Genomic DNA, 24,780 nt, shown 5'->3' on the forward strand with positions numbered 1-24,780 from the left:
TGAAAACTTCTAAGCTTAACTACCAGCTTAGCTCTGGTCTGCTGCCACCATTTTCTAATGCATTCCCTCCATGGGAAGCCTTGAGAAACCTTCACCAATTCCCTAGTGAATACAGATCCAAACCCCTGGGATCTTAAAACAAGGAAAAAAATCATGAAGGCTTTTAATTAAAGAAAAAGGTAAAAATCATCTCTATAAAATCAGTATGGAAATTAACCTTACAGGGTAATCAAACTTAAGGAGCTCAGAGGACTCCCCTCTAGTCTTAGGTTCAAAGTACAGCAAACAAAGATAAACACTCTAGTAAAAGGTACATTTACAAGTTGAGAAAACAAAGGAAAACTAACACGCCTTGCCTGGCTATTTACTTACAAGTTTGAAATAGGAGAGACTTGTTTAGAAAGATGTGGAGAACCTGGATTGATGTCTGGTCCCTCTCAGTCCCGAGAGCGAACGCACTCCCAAACAAAGAACACAAACAAAAGCCTCCCCCCCCAAGATTTGAAAGTATCTTGTCCCCTTATTGGTCCTTTGGTCAGATGCCAGCCAGGTTACCTGAGCTTCTTAACCCTTGACAGGGAAAAGGATTTTGGAGTCTCTGGCCAGGAGGGATTTTATAGTACTGTACACAGGACAGCTGTTACCCTTCCCTTTATAGTTATGACAAGAGATTATAGGTAAACTGGCTGAAAGCCCAAGTCATGCGAAGCAATAGTGCCTGCTGGAAGAAAATATTAGACAACAAACATAGAAAAAAAATATGCACATTGTCAAATTGCAATGAACATGTGACATTATTTCATACCACCTAACCCAAAACAGGCCCACCTTTCTCCCAGTTCTTTGATTTGAATATGAAATGTACTTATTACTGTGAAAGTTACTAGTGACCCCCATTAACAGCTAGTAGCCTTTATGTCAACCAGTGGCCACTGGGGGAAGCAGATACCTCACTACACAGTAGCCTGAACTTTTAAACTGTCTTCTCTCCTCTGCCTTGAGGCAGAGGGAACTAGCCCCAAGCCGGTTTTCACTGACTAAATAGCAAAAGCACGGGTCTGGCAACCACCAATCAAGTGTTAACACGGCAAGGGCCTTTGTCTAAATGTGTATAAAGGATCTGTGAAATTTGTGTAAGACAAAGTTTTTGTACCAAGGTGCAAAGCTCTCCTTTCTTCTGCAGAATAAAGCAACTCTTCCTTATCCCTGTCTGGCTGTTATTGGCTCTCAGCTAGGTGGACCCGATATTTCAGTAACATTACCAAGGTACATTTTGCCAATCTCAGTATACCACTGTACTGATGATGTACTCAAGTATGTTTTCACCATCGCCTGTCTCTGGACTTTTTAACTAGAGTGACCAGATGTCCCGATCTTATAGGGACAGTCCCGATTTTTGGGTCTTTTTCTTATATAGGCTCCTATTATCCCCCAGCCCTGTCCCAATTTTTCACACTTGCTGTCTGGTCACCCTATTTTTAACTGCCCTCTATTCCTCTCTGAATGTATATGTGATAATTTCAGGTTGAAATGTCAACCTTTAATGCACACAAAAAGTTCATGCCTCTCCCTGGAGACTTTACTTATCCTCTCCCTCACCCGAGTGGTAGGGGAACTACCTATTACAGTCTTGACTCAGCAGAAACACTTGCCTACTTTTTACTGCCTCAGCACTTTTCTGCCTGGTACCTAGCAGCCCCACTCCCTGACTCGCCTACCTCCTGCTGCCCAGGGGCTTCTCTTCTGCCTAGATCCCACTTCCCCATATTCACCTTCCCCTGCTTCCCACTGCCACAGAACCCTCTCTCTGTTATAGGGTCACGCATGAAGGGAGGGCTTAGTAGCAGGGCAGATCTAGGTCCTCAGCCCTGAAGCTCTCTCACACAGCTCTGAATCTCGTGAGTTCAAAGGAGCTTCTTGCATCATCACAACAGCTCCCCCCTGAAGACACCAAAATCCCACCACTCATGATCAACTCATGAGAGCTGGCAACACGGCTTCCTGTGGCTGTTTGGTGGTGACTCCCCTTACCCACCATTACCTCCAGGCTGGGGGAGCTGCCATTTTATTCCCTCCACATCCTACCCCCATAATTGTCCTCTGCATCCCCCTCAGCCTCCCTCCTGTCCCCACATCATCTGCACCCACCTCAACTCTCTCTTGCTCCCTTATCTCCCTGTACTCCCTCAGCCTCCTTCCTAGCCTTCAGCCTGCCCTGCCCCCCATAACCCCCTGCAACCCCTAACTCTGATTCCTGCTCCCACATTCCCACAGCCTCCCTCCTTCCTCAGGCTCCCCTTGTTCCCCCCATTCCCCTCCAGCCCCTAAATCTGTCTTCTGCTCCCTCCACTGTCTGCTCCTCCTCACTCTTCCACCTTTCACAGTGTCTCTGCTGCTCATCAAATCCCTGTGTGCTGTCTAGATTCCTGAACCATAGTGGGCAGCCTCTGTGCCTGTAGGCACGGCTTCAGTCTTACTGAAAACAGTGGGAGGTGGCAGTCAACTTTATTAAGGGCAGCCTCACTTCTACATGGAGATAGAATATAGGGCAATGGCTGCCATCTTTCTGGCTTCAGTCCCCTTGTCAGTAATAAGGAAAACCGATGAGTTGAAAATGGCTCACAGCAAAGACTGGGCAGTCACAGAGCACAAATCCCAGTGATGACTGAACCTGGTGATAGATATTTTGAACAAAAAGAATCATGCTTGTAGTTGTTTCCATCACTTCACACTGACTTTACAGACATTCTAGGCTTCATAGTGATATGCCACTCAGAGTGACAATCCTGAAGTCTTCTTGTATAGATTACTGGCAGCGGCCACTAATTGACTAAGGATATGCCATTCTTATACAGCCACAGTAGAAGGTGTGAGGGTGACCTCTGTGTTGGATTTGAGAATAATTAATTGCCGTAGGTATATTATCCTCAGGTATTATTATTAATCTTGCTCTCAGAAAGCTGCAAATCTTTTTCCAAAGCAAATTCTGTGTGTCTTGTAGCAACATTTTAAGCAACTGCAAAATAACTCATTTGTATTTCCATAGGGTAAATTAGAGTTACAAAGTTGGCCATGGCTATACAAGTAACTAGGAGCACTATAAAACAGAAGTTTAAAGAAACAAGCAATGTATATGCAATTCCTCAAAAGAATCATTATGACAGTGTAACCCGTATGTGTCGTTATGTGTATTGTATCTGTATACAGTCAGAAACAGGATAGATCTTTAAAAGACCCATTAGTCATCCAGCTGCCATTTCAGGATTGCTCCATACAACACATTTTATATTGTTTTGTCCATTCCTGTTTTAAATATCCAAAGTACTGCAGCTTCCATTTCTTCATATTTATGCTGGAAATTATTTGATTGCTTAATACATCGCGGTGTAAGGAAGTTTTGTTTCTAAAACTCTCCTGTTTTCAAGGAATTAACGTCATCCCATTATTCCTCGTTATGCTACCCTTTTTAACACCCTTCCTTCCGCAACCTATTGCAAAACACACACAAAAAACAAAAAACCTTCATCTCTAAGCAACTGATCTCTTAGCAACAAGAAGCGCCTTCATAAGAGATGCCACACAGAGTGGTCATCAGAAAACCTGTTCTGATCTTTAAAAGGAGCGCACCCGTTAACACAGGTAGCTCTCATCAGGAACTGAACGAAATAATAACAAAAGGACACAGGTAACTTATTTAACATTCATATTTTAGCATTTTTTCTTAAAAAATGAACTAGAACAACTGTGAAAGAGAAATAGATTCTTTTTGATGAATTTTAGAGTTGCTTTGATCTTAGTTTATTCTGGCTAACTTTCTGTAAATGATATAATGTCCTACTAGCTCTTTACATGTTTTCTGACTCACAGCATAAAGCATTCTTACTCAAACGTGTCTTGCAATTTAAAACAAAATAATAGAAAATCATTTTGTAAGTATTTTTTATGGGATGTTTCACTTTTTTTTAAAAAAAAGGAGCCCATTTTGGTAGAACTATTGCAGTATGAAATTGTTCATTTCATTCAACTTTTCAAACCATTTAGACAGTATGAAAAGTATTTAATTACAACTTCTTGCATTTTTGCTGCAAATTCCATGGGCAAGAAATATGCTCTCTGTCTAATGTTTCAGTGCCTTCTGGGTTCCTTCTACCTAGAATAACCTTTTCTCTATCCATATGCACTGCTCAAGAGAAAGATTTGCTCCATAACTAGAAATGGGAGAGAATGGATATTGTCAACTGTTAGCTGGATTCTCAAAGTAAAGCTAAGCAGAAAAAAACTGGAATTGGGCAAAGTATGGTTTCCAAGTAACACAGCCATAGCAGGGAGAAATTAACTCTCAGAATTATGAAAACTGAGGTGAAAAAGAAGGCTTTGGGTAGAACACTACACATCTAAAACTGATCTGGAGAGTTGGTTAATTGTCTCATGGCTACCGGTGTTTCCTGTGGTAAGGATCTGTCTTTACTTAAACGGCTAGAATTTCCTCCTTATCCACTTCTGATACATACAGTTGTTGGAACAGAAAATTATGTCTGGAAAAACTGTATTTGAAATGAGTTTTGTTAATTCCAAACCAAAGTTGTTTTTGCTTCTCTAAACTTTATTAACGTACTCATTGGAATATATGCAGCGGTTTTCATATCTAGGTAACGTTTGGTGAGGTTACAGACAGAAAAGTCACTATGTGAAAAGTGATGCCACTTAATAAAATAGCTCCCTCTATCTCTATAAGTCATGTCTGTTTACCAACAAAAACAGGTTTCTACTACTATTAGCATTGCCATGGTAGACATATAATCATGACAAAGAGATCTGGATTCTGTTCTCTCTATATATGATAAACTAAATTGTCTGTTCAGTTATAATTGCATAATTACTAGATATGAAGTAAGAGCCAAAAAGAACACAGCTGGATTGTCAGATAACAGGGAGAGTCTTCAGGGCTGCTGGCAGTTAAGAAAAACAGTTGTTGATGTGTAAACTGACTAAATTTGATATAGAAATTAGAGAGATAAATACTGACCATCCATTTTCCACTAATTTTTCTGTCACTTTTGAAGGTATAATTGACTTTAAAAGTTATCCTAAAATTTCTTTTGGACAAGATATGGGAATAATATTGTTTACAAGACTCTCAAACCAGGAATAAAAAAAAACAACCTTGCAAATGTCCCTACAAATTAGACCATTGTTAGTATATGTGTTTGAATCTGCTTTGTCTGTTAGTATATCTGTCTCAATCTGATGGCTAGCATGAATCGATATACTCTCATTCTGCATCAGCCGGTGTTTGGGATTAAAAGGTACAATGCAAAAATCATCATCTATCTTCTATTGGGGATGCTACTTTTCATGAACACTACTTTGGTCTCTAAGCAACAAAAAGTCCTATTGTAAAAGCGACACAATTGGCAAGGTATTTTTCAAATCATACGTCAGAATGTAATTAAAATCTCAGAAAGGGCCATTTTCCAAATTCTAATTTCAGAACCTTCTTATTTTTCATGGAAATTGTAATTTAATCAATCACAGATCATTGTGGAAATGAAGAGCCCTATTGTGCAGTCACTGGGACACCATGTAGTGTACCTTCCCTCGTATTTTCATCTAATGTAAATAACAGCCCCCAAGGTACCATGATGATTGGCATGAAAGAAAGCATGGATGCAATGCTCACTATAAAGTTACACAAAGCAGGTGTGTTTTCTAGTCTCGTTTATTATGGGCAACTAACATCACTCTATAACTGGGCAGGTCTATTAATACACTAGGGCAAAATTTGCAGAAGTTACTGGTGATTTTGGGTGCCTCTGGTTTTGGGTGCCCAACTTGGGTCCTGATTTTCAGAAACCACTGAGCAACCACGCTCTGAAAAATGAAGTTAGCCACCCAAGAATTGAGGCATCCAAAATCACTGGTGACTTTTGAAAGTCTTGGCTTAAGTTCATACTGGTCAATATGTCAATACTGAGCCTGCCATTTTACAGCACCACAACTAAACAAAGCATCCACACTGTCCTTTAGGTCAATGTTTCCCAAACTTGGGATGCTGCTTGTGTAGGGAAACCCTGGCGGGCCGGGCCAGTTTGTTTACCTGCCCCGTCCGCAAGTCCAGCTGATCGTGGCTCCCACTGGCGGCGGCCAGTACATCCCTCGGCCTGCGCCGCTTCCAGCAGCTCCCATTGGCTTGGAGCAGCGAACCGCAGCCAGTGGGAGCCGCGATCGGCCAGACCTTTGGACGGGGCAGGTAAACAAACTGGCCCAGCCTGCCAGGGGCTTTCCCTACACAAGTGGCGTCCCAAGTTTGGGAAACACTGCTCTAGTGATTGTGTTGTAATGTTAAGAGATTCTATTATCCTGTTGTGTCATCCCAAAAGATATTTGGGACCATTTTAATACCTTGCAGGGTACAGGACTGCCCTGTCAAAATGAGACTGCTCTTTCAGGGGGTGGGGAAGGGATGAGTGACAATTTGCACAGTATTCCAAGAGAAAACACATAAAAAGTATCATGACAAAATGTCCTTGAAATAATATAGCAACAGAGCATTCTGCAAAAATATGCCTGTTCTGGAGAAATCATTGTATAAGTTTGTACCAGTCCAAAAGTTAGAATATATATCGACTCAGGTACAGAAAACATTGCATTTCGTATTCTACCTCAAAGGGGTATTGTGAGGATAAATATATTAAAGATTGTGAGGTGCTCAGATACTACAGAAAGGGGGTCACATAAATGCATTAGATAAACCTGTATTACCTAAGAAAATATATGTTAGACATAAAAAATGATAAGAATTGTGAGGAAGGAGGGAGCATTGCTGTGTTTGGGGACATTGATTCATTGGAATATGGTGACCTGCCATGACCAAAGATGCATACTAACTACATACACTAAATAGAGCAGGGTAGCGTGCTGAAGCTCTGTCAGGTAAGCCGGAAGGAGGGGTGATGCACCCTAACAGAGATTACAATTATCCCCCCTACAAGGGCAGTTTTCTTGCTCTTTTTTAGTGATGTTTGTAACCTGACGGTCTTATTGGCATTTCCATAATCCGACAAGAAGCCAGGTATAAGCAGTGGCCAAAAGTACAACCTTTCCTCTTGGAAGTGGACCTCCTTGTAGACAATCCCACTGCTGTCACCCAAGTCTAGATTTTGGTAATGCTCTCAACATGGGGCTACATCAACAGACCATTTGGAAACTTCAGGTGGTACAGTGACCACATTACTCCAATACTCTAATCTGTACTGGCCTCCAGTTAGTTTCTGGATGCATTGAGAGGTGTGGGGTTTGATTGGTAAGTAGCTTGAGGACTCTGTGTGACACAGATGCAGCAATAGCTCAAGCAGCTTTGCTGATCACAAACAGCCATTTGGTATAAGCAGGAAAGGGATGGCAGCAGAACAGTTTCCCCAAGAGGTCCTCAGTTATGGAACTCTCTCCTTGCTTCTACCGCTTTCATCTATCAGAGACCTAATGTGCTGCTCTCCAGGTCACATTGCAATGCATAGCCAATTTCTCAGATTTTCACTGACATAGGAATAGAAGGGCTGATTGTGAAGACTGGGGTTGAAGGTTTCATTTTTCTGTGGGGTATTTCTTTTTTCTATATTGATCCAGGAATATATTCGTACTATAATTACTGTACTGGTACCTAGCATTTTAGATAGGCGCCATTCAGAAATCTAACTAAATAATGCAAGTTTGATGTATAGCTACAAATCAACAAGATGCACCATCAAAGTAGCAATCCCAATGACCCAGGAACAACTGGCAACCTTTAATAGGCTGCACATGGCCCCTGCAACCATCAGTGGAGACCAAGATGGGATACAATTGTGGATCTTGCTCTTTCCCAGGCTGTAAGTAAAGCTTTATATTATTTCAGGTTTGATAATCAGTATCTTGTTTGATCATTAGTCACAGTGTGGAGGAGTTTTGCTAAGGTGCGCTATGGTAGAATTTGCCTGCAAAACATCTGTGTACTGTAGGTAGGCTTTTTATCTAGCTGTTCTTTATGTGTGCAGACAATGCCCTTACTTTATGAACAATAAAATAACCATAACTGTTGAGTCGATGTCCAACTGTCACACCAGCATGGCATGACCTTCCCTTCTCTTTCAGATATGCAGTGTTCCCATACACACTCATGTTGCAAAGATAGAAGAAGGAAGAGCTGAGGGGCAACAGGCAAGCTGAAGTGCTGTACCAGGATATTACTACATAATTTCAAGGATAGAAAGGGACACTGCTTCCCAGTCTAACAGACCTGCATCCTAGAATGTGATTGAAATCTTGGAGATGGGAGAAATTGCATGGTGGAGGGTGAAGGAGGAGTTTGGAAAAAGACTGGAGGACACAGAAGTAGTGAGTCAAATTCTGTCCTGGAAGTGGAGAGAGTGTAGCCCATTATTTAACTTGTGCCGATTGTTTATTCATAGTTTTCCATTCTGATTGTATTTCATAGTGTTCTTTTGTTTAACTTTTCCTTATGTTTCTAATGTTTATTGGTGTTTGATAGTAACCACTTACATTCAAATTCTTTTTTTTATAGATTTCAAATGTGCACGTGGTGGAGGAGCAATGACTAACATGATATTTTATTTTAAACGAAGGGTTTCAAAATGCTCATGCAAATAAAGTAAAATTAACAGATGGCTTTTGGTTTGTTCGTGTATTTATTTCTATGGGCTTGGAAGGGTGCTTGTATCTCTGTGTTTGTGGTATATAGGCAGGGTACCGATAATAAACTTAAATCATACAGTGAAATTAAAGCCAGACCTCTTGTCTTCTGTTTTCTAGATATCCTCGGAAAAAAAAAAAAAAAGATTTTACTACTAATAGTGCCGTATTGGGTGTATATTTATAAGGCTGTTAATAAGAATTCTTTGACTCTATGGCTTCAGCTGATGAAATATTTTTAATAGACTTGTATTGTTCGCCCATAATTCTCTGCATGCATGAACAATAAGACTTTTTAAATTATCCAGTATAATGAAAATGAACCTAACATTGGGAAAAAAGACACTTCCCAATCCACTACGCAGAAATGGCCTGAGTTAGTTGATAAGACTTGTTGACTACTTGGAAGGTCAATAAAGTTGAGCTCCAGTGGGAGGTGAGAGGGAAGTGACTTCACTGGAAAAGCCTAACCCCTACCCTTTGATGTGTAAAGCTAGGGATTGTTAGTTCAAACATGATACTAATTATTATGAGCAAAATCTTACAGGACACTGCAGCTCGAAACTAGCATTGTTAATATCATGCAGAGGCAAATCAGAAGCCAGCACATCTCTGGGACATGGATATAATGCATTCCCTGAATGACAAGTGGCAACTGCATTTTGCATTCAAGTTTCTGAAAGGTTTTCTGGTGTAACCCAATGTACATGACAGTAATCAAAACAGGAGATGACAAAAGCACGGATAATAATGGCAAGGTCACAACCACCCTGCTAAGCAAAGATGGAAAATATATTGTTATCTACAGCTTTTATCTGGACATGTAAAAGACCCAAGAATCCAATAAGACTTCTACATTACCTGTCACAAAAGGGTGGATCCACTCAAATGAAAGGGCAGAATGCTTCCTTTTGCTTTGGTTGTCCCCCAATCCCAACATCACCCCACTCTTATTAATTAACTAACTAGTTTAGCACAGTGCCCCAGTCTTAGTCTGACACTCAAAGGTAAGTGATCAAATGAAAAACATATCACCATGAGGGACAGTACCGAAACCCAAACTGCCTCCCCAGCTCCAGCACCACCTTCTAGTATACTTTGAACAGAAGTGACAACAGATCCTTGCTTGTCCCAATACTGCTTTCTGGGTCCTATCAGAAGAGAGAATAGACCCATTCAAGTGCAATTCTCTCTCTCGCAGGATTGACAGACCTGGTGGTTGATTATAGTACTGGGTTGGGATTTAGGAGTCCTGGGTTCAATTGCTAGGTATGCCACAGACTTCCTGTGTGATCTTGGTCAAGTCACTTAAAACCTACCCTGTGTATCTGCTCCTCATCTGTAAAGTGGGGATAATCTTTTTCGTGTTACAGATTCTTCAAGGCAGAGGTTGTCTCTTGCTAGATCTTTGTGCAGTGCTTGGCACAGTGGGGCCCTGATCTCGAGTAGGGCCTCTAGCTTCTACTGTCTATGCTGACACATACCCCCACATTCTACCTCACCTGCCCCAAAACACAATAAATTGCCAAACTCCTCCCCCTTTCATCATTAAACAAGAGTAGTGCTGAATTCCTGTCAGACTGCAAAGAGGTTCAATGTAAAGTCCCCCACTCCATCTCAACCCCTCAATGAAGGCTATGCTGTCTTGGTTACTTCACCCAGTTTGCCTCTACTCCCTCCAAAAATCTTTTCAAAGAACAAAAGAAAGTTTAAAGGAATTGCTGGGGGACTTTGGTTGAGCTCATACTCTGCTAAATACTGCAAAATTAACTACAAGACACCAAACCTGCAACATCTTTAAGCTTTTGGAATATAACCTAATGATTTTATGTAAAATTGATTAAAAAGTCAGATTTATGGGACTGACCTAGTTTTAGATGTGCTGACTATATCTCTAGAAATCATTGGGGAAGAGCTAACTGTAAGCATTGGGTATTAATTATGGTTAAATGTGCAGATTAGGGAACTGTGTTTCTTTTTCTGATGTGGAATGAAGCCTTTTTAAAAAGAACACTATTTTGGTCCATATAGAAGTCTTTATTCTGGAGTAGAAAAATGTAAGCAAGTAACTCTTGGAAGGCAGTACTGCACATCCTATTACAAAATGCAAGAAAATGCAGATGGCATAATTTATGGCAAGGTGTATGCTTTGTCATAATAGAGTCACAATTAAGCAAGTAAAAAGGGAAATAAGAAATCATGGAACTCCTGAAAACAAAAAAATATCAGGAAGGAGTGACAGACAGATATCAGGTGTATGGTACATCCTGAAGGAACTCTTTTAGTACCATTCCTTCAGATCTTGTAAGAATTACAGCATTAGAGGAAAAACTATGCGTATAGCACTAGAGGAATTTCTGATAGACCCAGGCCAGTTGGGTACAGCAGAGTCACAGGAAGCCGAGTTACTGACCTGTGGAGAAGTGGGTTTCTGTTCCCTGACTGACCAGAGCAGGGACTGCTCCACGCTAGGGTGGTCGCATGACTCCAATTAACCTGCAAAGAATCAGTTTAAGCCATTAGGCTGAGAACACCTGACTCTTTCCAGGTTAATTGGAGTCAGGTGAGGCTGTTAAGCTAATGTGAACACCTGACTCTAATTAAGGCCCCTCTGATACTATAAAATGCTCACTCCAGGCAGGCTGAGGAAAGCCAAGGAACTAGAGGAGAGAAAGTGTGGTTGAAGAGTTAGGTAATGCAGAAACCCTCAAGCCTCTGGAAAGGGAGCCCTAAGGTAAGGGTGAAGAAGAGAGAAGCAGGAGAGCTGTGGGGAAGTGCCCCAGGGAAATGTAGCAACTCTGGCAGTGAAAGGTTAGCTGTTGCCATTAGGATACCTGGGCTAGAACCTGGAGTAGAGGGTGGACCTGGGTTTTCCCCAACCTGTCACTACAGAAACACCACTTGGGAGGGGAAGATAGGCCCCTGTCAGGACAGGATGCTAAGCTGTTCTGGAATAAGCCTGTAGGGATAACAGACTGTGGGAGTTCTTTTACTGACCTCCTTGCTGGCTTATGATGGAAAAGGGCTCAGTAAACTGTAACCCTGGCCCTAGAAAAAGAGAAGGGCTACATGGAAGGTTGCAGTGAGCCTCTGAGGCTAGCATAAACTGCCTGGAAGCATGGGGACAAGGTCGGAGCTCTGCTACACCATATTCAATATCCTTTTGCAATCAGAAGGGGAAAGCTATAGGGCTTGATCCTGCAAGGTGCTGAGCACTCTGTCAATCTAGCAAAACACTTAAGCACATGCTTAAACTTTGAGTATGTGAAGAGTCCCACTGACTTCAGTGGGATTATTCATGTGCTTAGTTTTCAGTGTGATTGTTTTTCTGGTTTGGGCTATAATGCTCAGCACCTGGCAAGATCATGTCCATAACGAGCTAAATTATAATCATATTGTTCACATCAGAGCACTAAGACTGAAAGAGTTCTGCACAAGTCTTGTAGGCAAACTATAATCTAAGTCAGAGGTCGGGAACGTTCGGCACGCGGCTCACCAGGGTAAGCACCCTGGCGGGCCGGGCCAGTTGTATTTACCTGCTGGCGTGGCAGGTTCGGCCGATCGCGGCCCTCACTGGCTGCGGTTCGCCGTCCCGGGCCAATGGGAGCAGCGCGAAGCCGCGGCCAGTGCATCGCTCACCCGTGCCACTTCCCACCACCCTCATTGGCCCGGGACGGCAAACTGCGGCCAGTGGGGGCTGCGATCGGCTGAACCTGCTGCGTCAGCAGGTAAATAAAACTGGCCCGGCCTCCCAGCATGCTTACCTTGGCAAGCCACGTGCCGAACGTTGCCGACCCCTGATCTAAGTAAATACTTTCTTCAAGCTATGGATTTTATTGCCAGAAAAACACATCACAGCCTTCTTATTAAAAAGCATGTTTAGAATATTCATAGAGTTCACTGCAACTGTGTGGAATCTGTTGCTACAGCAATAAAAAAAAAATCTTCTTTTGTGTGAATAGTCACATTCCTTATGAACATCCTGCACTGGACTATTATTGGTTAGAGTACAACAGAAGTTGAGTTGGAAACATTCTATATGGGGATTGTCTATCCACTTCCCAATGTAGGAAATTAACTCCTTTTTTTCCCCCCCATCAAGGTGTACTCCATTTTTGCTGCTTCCTCTCCACTTTAGCTCTTTCTTTCTATCACATTTAAGCACCATCCACAGAATAAATATAACATAACTTGATATGCAGCACACAGCTTTTGGCAGGTGTCTATTTACAAGTGCATGGCTGAGCCTTTGCCATTTGAATGAGATGTTCAACCTTAAACTAGCAATGAAAGCAGGAAATAGGTATGATTTACCCCTAGACTAAGGAAAGGAAGGTACTATACAACTAACACGTGACGGTCCCCTCACTTACACCAAGGTAAATCAGCAGTGAAGTCAGTGGAGTTACACTTTTGTAAAACCTGTGTACCATTAAATAAACATATCTGAATTTGTTATCCTCAGTTGTTCAGAGAAAATACTGTGTCCTGAGCTAAGCCAGCGTCATTTGTGAGGCTGATATTACTCTGCAAAACTCTTGATTTATAATTTTAACTAGGTAGTACTAGAGGAAGTATAGTAGGTATACTTCCTCAAGGAGGCTTTAAACCTTTCCTGGAGTAAAGGATGGAACGTTCCCCTCCCCTGAACCATTCATTCTGCTGTTAGGAGTGGAAGAAGTCTTACAAGTAAGACAGATTCTGTAAAGAACCTTCTGGGATCAGTTAACCTATATCTCAATGGGGAATCATAAACTTCTCCATACTTAATGTACCACACTGAGCTCTGATCTCATGGCCTGTGCCATCAGGCATTCTGAGAGTCAGGTGAGAAGGATTATTGTTCACTACTTTTGTTTTAAAACTTATACAGTTACAACGTTGATAACCTGAGGAAAAAAACAAAAATCATTAAAATGCTTATGCTTATTCTTATGCTTGACTGCAGCCTGTTTAATCACTCACAGCAACATCTATTTTAAGGAATTCAGCTCAGTCTAGAAGTTTCCTAATATACTTGATTGCAGACCTTTAATCTACAGCGGCCTCTGGTGGCAAATACTTTAGCAGCAATTGAAACTTGCAGTAAATACTCATAGCTCTGCAATGATAGAAACATTCTGTTTCACATAACCCTCTCTCTTGAATAGAGATGGACTTCCCCCCCCCCCCCCCCCCAGTATTTCACTCTTACAATTTTACAATTTATCCTTACTAGGCTTTCTCCTAGTCAGGATATGGGCAAAGTGAATTTACATGTTTGAAACATTTTGATTAGAAGATGCAAATCAAGATGTGACAACAATAATTTTTTAATTTCACCATTGCTTCCCCTTTCACTTCACTAATTTGATCTACAATATACCACATGCCTCCCTGAAAATATAAAATCTATTAATTTTCTCAAAGTAAGTAAAGTAAAGATAGTCAGGGCTGGCTCCAGGCACCAGCCCACCACGCTTGTGCTTGGGGCGGCACCTGGAGGGGGCGGCACGGTGCTCTGGCCACCGGGGACAGCGGGAGCCCCGGGCAGGCTTGCTGCCCTCCCCCCGGCGCTCTGGCCGCCGGGGACAGCGGAGTCCCGACCTGGCAAAAAAGCCAGAGCCGGCCCTGGATACAGTCCATTAGCAAGAATCTAACCAAATGCACAAATCAGCCTGCTTATTCATGAAAGGAATAATACACACAAGGTACATGCCAGGAAGAAATTATTAGGAATAGCTAAGCCTCTGTCACTAATTCAGTTGTCATTCCTGGTTTTGTTAAGTTTCTAAGTCTTTTATCAAAAGATTCAAAGGATATATAATAGAAATTCAAGAAAATAAGAATCTTTGCAGCAAGATCTATTTAGGCAAGTTTGTCTGTCAAACTCTTGTGCATCAGATCCATATTATTTCTTAGAATAACATTGAAGTGGGGCCACGTATGGCTGTTATCAGGAGAGGCAGATACATGAAGGCGTATAAGCAATTTGGTAGGCAGGATGGCTCAGCTGAAGTGATTCTCTGTGGGGGAAAATGTTCTCCCACTCCCTCCTCACAACAAGATTTTTTTTTTCTTTAAAGTAAATAGACATAAAAAAAGAAACCTGCAAATTTGGGCACTTAACACTCACTGAAACTAGGACCAACAGTTTTTCTGTGCAAGAGAAAATGTATTTAAGAAATGTAAGTGAAATCTGTTCTCTTTATGAAAGCGTTTGAGGCCAGTTGTTACCTACACTGAGGGTATGTCTTTTCCCTGCAAAGAACAGGTGTGCTTCTAACTCAGGTTAGCAACTTAGGTTAAAATAGCAGTGAAGAGCAAGCAATTTGGGTTTTAACTCAGATTAGCAGCTCAAATTCAACCCAAGGCTCCCTTATAAACTATAACTCAAGCTGTTAGCAGTGACTATGAGGTAACTCAGGTTATTTTAATCCAAGTTAGCTAACCTGAATTAAGAACACACAGTTGTTGTTGCTTTTTGGTTTTTGTTTTGTGTTTACAGAGAAGACGTACCCTAAGACTCCTTTACACCACTCTGATAGTATAAAGGGGGCCATAAGTGTAAGGCAGAATAATGTAAAAAGGTCTTTGTGTAAATTAGAATTGGGCCAAGTATGTTGAATGTAAATATTTATGAATAAATGAACTTAAACAGGTTTTATTATCTAGAAATATGATGACTCATTGAAAAAGGGAGGTGAACTACAGTTAAAAGTAGAAAGTGGAGAGTCATGGCAAATAGGCTGAATTACAAGAAATTAAACACATTCATGTGTTTATCAGTGACGTTTGGTGGTTTATAGGTTACACCTTTAAACCCTGAAGCACATATTGTGAAGTGTGACCGCATAGACCAGGGGTCGGCAACCTTTCAGAAGTCGTGTGCCGAGTCTTCATTTATTCACTTTAATTTAAGGTTTTGCATGCCAGTCATACATTTTATTGTTTTTAGAAGGTCTCTCTATGTCTATAATATATAACTAAACTACTGTTGTATGTAAAGTAAACAAGGTTTTCAAAATGTTTAAGAAGCTTCATTTAAAATTAAATTAAAATGCTGATCTTAAGCCGCCAACCTGCTCAGCTCACTGCCAGCCTGGGGTTCCGTTAACCTAGGCCAGCAGCAGGCTGAGCGGGATCTGCGGCCAGAACCCCGGCTGGCAAGGGGCCAGCAGCCAGAACCCCAGGTTGGCAGCGGGCTGAGTGGAGTCGGCGGCTGGGACCCCAGCTGGCAAGGGGCTGGCAACCAGAACCCCAAGCTGGCAGCTGGGACCCCAGACCAGGAGCAGGCTGAGCAGGGCCAGGACCCCAGACCAGTGACGGGCTGAGCGGGGCCGGCACCCCAGACCGGCGGTGGGCCGGGCAGCTCAGCCCGCTGCTGGTCTGGGGTTCCTTCACTGGCTCCTGCCAGCCAGGGTCCCGGCTGCTGGCCCCGCTCAGCCCACTGCCGGTCTGGAGTTCTGGCTTCTGGCCTCTTGCCAGCTGGGGCCCTGCTCAGCCCTCTGCCAACCTGGTGCTCAGGGTGGGGATGTGGGGGGTGCAAGAGTCAGGGCATGGGGTGTGTGTGGGGGGGGCTGGGTATGTGTGAAGGATGTAGGAATCAGGGATGGGGTCATGGGAGGGGATTCAGGGGGCTGGGTGCAAGGGGGTGCAGGGGTCAGGGCAGAGGGCTGGAGGGGGTGGACTGGGATCAGGGGGGTGCTCCCAGCCCCCTGCCCTGAGCGGCTCACGGCAGGGGGTTGGAGGGATACGCCCCGCTCCTATCCCCCTTCCCCAAGGCCCCGCTCCTGCCTCCCTTCCCTGCCTCCTTACCGGTCTGAGCAGCGAGGGCACTGGGGTTGCTCTTCTCCCCTCCCTCGCAAGGGCCATCAGTGGCAGGGAGGGAGAGGAGGCGGGGCTCCACGCAGCACAGTGGGGGAAGAGGCGGGGGGGGGAAGCTTGGCTGCCAGCGGAGCCTGCTGTACAGCAGCAGCTGGCAGGAGCAAGCTTGCTTCTGCCCCCTGCCCCCACCACAGAGAGTGGTAGGCGGGGGGCAGAGAAGAGCAGGCTGGGTTGGGCAGGATTTTTAATGGCATGCTGCTGCCTGCCGGGGTCCCGCTCAACTCGCTGCCGGGGTTCGGCAGCAGACCCCGGCAGGCAGCAGCGTGTCATTAAAAATTGGCTTGCATGCCATCTTTAGCACGTGTGCCATAGGTTGCTGACCCCTGGCATAGACTGTCGGTCCTTCATCAATTAAGACTGAGCCAATCACAACACGTCTTCGAATCTTCTCTTGCTTTGGCCACCCTTCGCCATGCTTGTCCATAGCTTCTTGTTAGGAAATCATCCCACCTCTTTGGCGGCCGACCGCGTGGCCGTTTCAGTTCTCGTGGATACCACTCAGATATAGCTGCAGTCCATCTGTTGTCACTGAGTCATGCCAAATGTCCCACCCACCGCATTTTGCTGAGCCTGCTTTCGACAACAACATCTCGGACTCCAGATTGCTGCCTAATTATTTCATTGGGGATGTGATCATGGAGCAAAATGCCCAAAAATGTTCATTCCGTCGCCTTCTTTGTGACAGACAGTTGATTTTCTTCAGTCTTCGTCAGCGACCATGTTTCACTGCCATATAGCATCGCTGGATCTGCTCTCCTCCAAGAGTTATTTGGGTTCTTGGCAGAACATCTGATCTCATATTTCGTTTTCCACTGGTTCATTTTTAATCCGACTTGACTACTTTTCACGTTCAGTTCTTTAAGCATTTTCTCAAGCTGGACTGTATTTTTGTTATCAGCACTATATGATCTGCGAACCTGAGATGGTTTAGCCGCTCGCTGTTGATATTAATCCTGCCTTTCAGGTCTGCTCAACGAAAGATCAATTCAAGACAGGCTGTGAACAATGTTGGTGAAACTGTATCTCCTTGTTTCACACCTTTCTCAATGGTGATTCGGAGGGGAGTATCGAACAGCAATATATCCGTGCTGCAGCCAGAGTTTTTGCTTCCTTTAATAATGTGATCTATTTTGCACTGATGCCCTGTTCTGAAAGAGCTTCAAGAATGGAGTTAATCTCCACGCTATCAAACGCCTTCTTGTAGTCCACGAAGGCAATGCACAAAGGGAACTTGTATTCCCTTGAACGCTCTAGTAGTTGGTTTAGAGTGAAGATGTGGTCTGTCATGCTGTAATTTCTTGGAAAACTGGCCTGCTCTCTAGGTTGCCGTTCATCCAGGTTTCACGACAGTCTGTTTGTTATTATTTTGGGGCACAACTTGTAGACATGCGAAAGCAGGCAGATCGGGTGATAGTTCTTTAGATTTTCTCTATTGCCTTTCTTATGCAGCAAGATGGTATTGGACTGTTTCCAACTGGACGGTATCTTCTGAATTTCCAGGTAACGGCTGAACCTTTGGCCGAGAGCTTTCCAGAGTTCCTGATCTCCCGCCTTAAGCACTTCTGCTGTCAGACCGTCCTTGCCTGGAGCCTCCCTGAAGCATAACACTTAAAATGGAAAATTATAGCTTTCCTTTTATTTCTCAAGCCACTCTGAAATACATTGTCTTAGTAAAGTAAAAAAAAAAAATCAATGTTCACGCATCCAAAATAAGTTAATCCTCAGAGTGAAACTCAAACTAATGACAAGGTATAACGGAGTTGGTTTCATGCTACAGCACAAAGTATCAGAGGTGCAATTTGTATTTTGACAGAATAAGTGTTAAAATTAGTAGTCTGACCTTAAACCCCCATAATCCTTGAATTTGAGGGGTTTGAAGTCTGCATCCATTTCTTGGTCTGAATTTTGCAGCTGGCCCATAACTTCACAATGGGACGCAATCCCAGCTATGAACACCCCTAGAAATGAACATGTTCAAAAACTATGACTGCCTAGAAGATACTTTGGGGTTCAACTTTGCAAGGTGTTGAGTATCTCCTGCTAGGTGCTCAGAACCCTCCCATGGCATTTGACCCTGCAGGTGAAATATTTGTAGGTATGGGCCTTTGCACAGCTGTTATTCCATGCTGTAACATCCAAATATGCTGTCACTTATTTCTGTCTTTAGTAATCCATGGCAATAAAGGCAACAGAGGCAAAGGATGAACCCACCACAAGACTAAAAATAATGTCATGTTTTGCATTGCTAAGGGAATGCAGCATATTAATTGCCACTGGCAGGTTAACAAAGAATCTGCAGTTCACTGGCTGCCGAAGGTCAGAAGGAGAGACCAACAGCCCTTGAAAAGCAGGGTCGCAGAGCTTGAATTTGTAATGAATATATGGCCTATATGTGGCTAAAATTTTGGCACTTCTGAAAAGAGACACCTTCATTTCCTCCCTCTCTCATCCCCGCAGAGGTGCTATTTTTGTTTTGGTACATACCACCATCTAGGGGCTGTAGGCTCATGAAGTGATTTAGCATGTGGCAAGGGATGGAGACTAGGTGAAAAATGGGAGAAACTCATCCATTTGTACACTGTACATTCAAGCATGCTTGCATCCAGATATTGTGGCAACACACACAAAGCATCCAAGGTTGTTTCTAATTAATCTTTCAATTTCAAGTAAGAGTGCTAGGTGTTTCTATTTGTTTTCACTTAGAGTGAAAAAGTGAGCCCAGGGTAGGTCTATTGTTTGGTAACACACAACTACCTCTAGGCCATTGAGCTGGTCCCATATTTTGTTTTCTAAACAATAGATGTACTACAAGGAAACATTTAGATACTAGTTATCTCACTGTCTGGGTGGTGGCTGTGGGCAATGGTGTTTCTAGGACTTAGTATTTGGGTAGCAGATAGGTTGGGAAAACATACAGCTGTGGATGCAGAAATTGAACAAAGTCATTCTCCTATGCAGGGGACTTTTAACTTAAAAGTACAGTAACTCCTTACTTAGTCATCCCGGTTAACACTGTTTCGTTATTAGGTTGCTGATCTATTACAGAACATACTCCTTTAAAGAAACACCATATTCCATTATAAAGTTGTTTGGCTGCTCCTGCCAGGGAGTCAAGTGGGGTTGGGGTACAGGAGTTTGCCCCGTTCCACTCATCTGGCTTTCCAACCAGGGAGCAGGCAAGCCCCTGACCCTGCTCCCCAGCAGGAGTGCCAGGTGGGTGGAACAGGGCAGCCCCCCACATCCTGACCCCACTATGCCCCCTGCCTCAACCAAGCTTCACAATCATCATTGGTGAGAATGGTATAAAATTGTTTTAAAATTATTTAAAACTTGTACTGTATACATATGTCTTTTGTCTGCCCCCTCCCCCCCCAAAAAAAACCCTGGAACCTAACCCCCCCCCAATTATATTAATTCTTATGGGAAATTGGATTCTCTTTACATAGTTTCACTTAAAGTAGGATTTTTCAGGAACATAACTACAATGTTAAGCAAGGAGTTACTGTACTAAAGATGATACAATTGAGTACACCATAGAGCAGCATATTACTGAAGCACCTAACAAATTCTATGGCATTCCAGAAATAGAAAGCCAGCAATGGTAACTCAATGCATTTATCTTCTGTGATTTAAGAATGGGAAATGAGGGAAAGAAACTGCATTGAGGGAAAGAGGCTGCAGTGTGGGTTTTCTTGTGGCCTAGTACCCAAATCTTTACTCACACCAAGTAGTATATTTGCACACACGGGTGAGTAAGGGCTGCTAAATTGGGTCTTTAACAGCACTCCCTATCTACTTGGCTTGAGACTAGCCACTGCCTCAGATTCCCTTCACTCAAATAGAGTTGCCAATTTTCTAACTGAACAAAACCAAACACCCTTGCCCAGGCCCTTTTCTGAGGCCCCAACCCTCTCACTCCATCCCCACTCCCTCTGTCACTTGCTCTCCCCTACCCTCAGTCACTCATTCATTTTCACCAGGCTGGGGAGGGTCCCTTTTTGACCAGGTGTTGGGTCTCTCAAACTTCCCACATGGTTTGTGTGCCACAGTAACTTGGCCCTCCAGCTAAGTTATAAAAGAAAGTCCACCCTTTCCATGATATCAAACTCCAAACTAACATAACCTAAGAGGGTCTTTCACCCTAGTCTCAAGCTCGGCATAGTTCTTCCTTCCTGAGGGTTTATCTCCTCTTTGAAAAGGGTCATCTGCCCTTCCTGGGATCTACTCAGTTTCTTTCATGCTTTTATAGAGCCCTGACTCTCTAGACAGCTGCCCCCATAGTCCCTCCTCAATCTGGCTCTCCATAGGCCGGGTTCTCTCCAGTTCTCCCCCAGGCCATCTGCCTGGGAGTCACCTTGTCCAGGGCCTACCACAGAAGCCTAACCTGCTTCCAATAGTTCCCACCCTGTTCTCTTCAACTGAGCTTTCACTGACTTTTACAGGGGCAAGACGTTATTCATCAAGCCCTACAGCCTCACTTGGGAGTCAGCTATTCAGTCACAAGTGGGGCTGGGCCCATCTCTTCTTAGCAGGGCCAATCACCCTATGATGGGCCTACCATTAAAGATACAGGGATGTAAATGAAGTTTCCAGTTTTGATTCTCAGAGAAACTGACACCCTAACATTCTTGCTGAATTTCACAAATTGTGTACCCCTTTAACTTGATATATGAGCCAAATCCTGAACTTCATATTCAGGTAAAACTCCCACTGGAGTCAGCATTTGGGTCTAGGCTATGGTAATAAGATAAGCCCACTGCAAATCTTTGCATAAAGTTCTCTTCTAGAGAGCTACTGCTATTGATCTCTCAGCTGATCTGGAACTGCGCTGCTCCATGGCACTCAACTGGCATCAAACCTGGGTCTGGGGGCATTGACCTCCAGTGACCTTTCTGATTCCTGTTAAATTTAACATATAAACTGCAATTAAAACACTCATTTAATACTAACCAATATAATACAAGGGTCACCAGAACAAACGAGCCTTTATGGATGGCCAGATTTTCAAAAGAGCTCAGCATCCAATTGTATCCCTTTGTGCCTAGCTATTTTGAAAATCTAGTCCCTAGTTAAGTTCTGGGAAGGTGATAGTAACAGTCATGGGCTTCATATTAATCCAGGATTTAATCTATCACATCCTATACATGTACTGGACACATATTGGAGACTGAATGTCTTACACAGTAGGGATTGGATTTTAGGAGATGAAGGTTCCAGAGGAGAGGACTTGGGAATCAGAAAGGACACTAGGGACTTCTTTGGACCCTCATCCTCTGTTTCTGCATCTCCATTGCATTCTTAAACTTCAATTGCGGTCTTCATCTTCTGCAGCAGATATATGGATATGTCAATGGTACTTATTTTAAATCAGCCCATTACATTTATCAGAGAACAAAGATACACAGCAATGATGTGCACACCCTGTACTCAGGGTATATTTTCTTGAATTGTAGAAGAAAGCAAACTTTTCCATAGGCAGCACTTTCTATGCTTATCTTTTACTGTCATATAAAAGCAGACATCTCCATTACCATATATGAAATCCATAATCTTTAAGGCAGTCACCTTCATGCTAGTATTGGGTGACATATTGTTAACATCAGAATAATTGCTGAAGTCAGAACAACAATTATAATACAATTTCTATGGCATACCATCTCCGGGATCTTAAAACGCTTTACAGACATTCATTAATTAGGCTTTATAGTATCTTGTGGATAATTATAGTATAATTACCTGCATTTTGCAGAGGTGAGGTGACTTGGCCAGACTCACCTGGTAAGGCTGTGACAAAACAGCAAATAGAGCTCTGATTTCCTGTGGCTTTTATCCACAAAGCCTTCCCAGCATGCAAGAGGACAACAGTAAAGCAACGTAAGATACAGGAGCATCCATAGGTACAAAAGACATCCAGGGATCCAACTACCTGTCAGTGTAGTACACATTTCCAAAGGGTCATTTGACATTTTGTTTGACAGTAAGACCTTTTCTTTAAAAAGTGCTACAAGTATTTCAAAGTAATGATCCAAAACACTATGGCAACACTTGAATTCATAAGGTTCTGAATCATTACTTTCCTGACCCATCCTTTGTTTGTATTCTGTACATCTTCTACTTAGACTGTAAGCTCATCTTCTTGTTTTCTGTAAAGCAGTGAGCACATTCTGTGCACTACATAAATATAATAATACTATTACTGCTAACTGAGTATGGTAGTACATTCTTCTACAGTACGAGACAAAAACACACAATAAACGAAAGCACAATATGCGAGTTTCAAGATAAACGTTTTGAAAACCCAAAATATTGGAAATAGCTACAACAGCTGTACCTGGACATGCTGAGTGCCTATACCCTGGAACTTAGATATTAAGTGATCGGAGAACAACGCAAAAACACATCTAGTTATTGTAAGAGCAGAGTTAAAAGAGTGTTTTACTCATCTAATCTAATGTATTGCACAGTAACAAGCTGTAAAACATCTCTTGTCTGGCTATACCAAAAGGAGGACAGGAGACACTTGATATGGTTTTAATCAGACCTCGACTTTATTATTAGATGTCTGGGACTACCCGGCAGATAAAAGTGTACAGTGCAGGTAACTCCATGTTCATTCAATATCTACCCAGCAGGTTTCACCAGGTCCCCTTTTTTTTTCCATCCAGGTCCCCCAGCCAACCCATTGCTATGACCTTACCACCCCTGCCCCTCCCACAAACGAGGGTTAAGGTGGGCTATAAGAAAGAGGGGTTGGCTTCCTGCCATACCAGTCATAGGAGCCCTGAATTCCCCATTCCACTCCTTTAACCAATACCTCCTTTTTAAGTCCTTTACAAAACCATTTATCAGGTCACTTTATCCCTGCACTGCACATCCACCCCCACACTTACATAATGAGTTGCAAAATCATAGCTTAACTCCCTTCCCTACTTGCTGTAAAAGATCTCTCCCTGAACCCATTGTGGGGAAGACAAACCCCAGCCCCCCACTCCACCTAGGTTAATCTGGTGGTCAGGGAAAAATGATTTCCCAGTCCCCCTAGGAAGGAGCGGCTAGCATGATTCCTACAGCAGGTCCTGACCAAACCTAGTATTTCACCACCTCAAGGGGCGGGACAGTGGGTGGGTGCTACACCACCTGGTCCAGGGAAAAAAGGGCTTCTCTTGCCATGCTTGTCCCTTTTCAACTCCCCAACCCTTCTGGTCTCTGGGGATGAGTCAGTGTCACCACGCTGACCCACTCCCCCTTTCTGCAGTACACACACCCCCTCTCCCCACCATACACACACGTAAAGCACTAGTCCCTCTTCCCCGGCAAGTTGGACAATGCTCCCCCACCCCGCCATGTGGTCATACTCATACAGATAACAGTATCTGCCTCCGCAGGGACAAACAAATCCCATGGTTTATGGCATAACTTAACATCAGCAGGGACCAGCAAGGAACCCTTCTCCCTCTTTTACAGCATGGTTGTCTGTTATGTTTTTGCCTTCCTTTAAGAGTCAAGCATTGGTCATTGTCAAAGAGAAAAGATGGAGCTAGGCCTGGTGAATCTATGGTCTGGTCTGACAAGTACTATGCTCTTTTGCTAAATATTTTGAAAAAAAGTAAAGTAATGCAAAGCATTACAACACTAAGTGTCGGATAAAAATAAAGCACAATATAATTTTTACCCAGATGCCTGAGGCAAGCTACGTTTGTGTACTAGGAAATATACTTGGTTATTTTGGAAATCCAAGGACATTCACAAATGCTAGTGACATGGAGGGAAAACAAGGTAGGTATCTTAGATAAAAGACTACAAGTGAGTTCATTCAACCCTTCCACATGTGTTGAGAGTTTAATTTCTTTTATTATGGTTAGAAATTTGGCACGCTGTCTGGAGTTCACGTCATTGTTGGCCAGCCAAGGGCAATATCAAAGATAAAAGGTCTATTGGCCAAAGCATCCAAAGGAACCTGAGCTTCAATACCAAGGTCAGAAATGCTTTGTTATTTCTGGGCAAAAAGTAAATCTGCTGTACGTCTGTTTTGACTTGTAGTTTAGCTTGTCTTGTCTAAGCAGCCAGTCTCATTATAAAACAAAGCTACTACGGGTATGAATTTGCTCAGTTACAGGACCTGCAAAGGGGTTGCAAGGTACCAATTAAAGGTGTCTTAGCATTTTGAAACTTTCCGCCTCTTTCCATATTTTTTCCCTAAAGGCAAAGTAGACGGTCTTAGAAAAG

General features: G+C 43.0%; 1 long non-coding RNA gene across 1 annotated transcript; it reads left to right on the forward strand.

Annotated features, from left to right (window-relative positions):
* Positions 1-3,582: 3,582 nt before the first annotated feature.
* On the forward strand, positions 3,583-8,640 carry LOC128844853 (uncharacterized). The gene is made up of 3 exons (XR_008446538.1): positions 3,583-3,685; positions 8,131-8,373; positions 8,561-8,640. It is a non-coding gene; the product is annotated as an uncharacterized LOC128844853 (long non-coding RNA).
* The last annotated feature ends 16,140 nt before the right edge of the window (positions 8,641-24,780 follow it).

Source organism: Malaclemys terrapin, chromosome 10 (assembly GCF_027887155.1).
Source record: "Malaclemys terrapin pileata isolate rMalTer1 chromosome 10, rMalTer1.hap1, whole genome shotgun sequence".
Lineage (NCBI taxonomy): Eukaryota > Metazoa > Chordata > Testudines > Emydidae > Malaclemys > Malaclemys terrapin.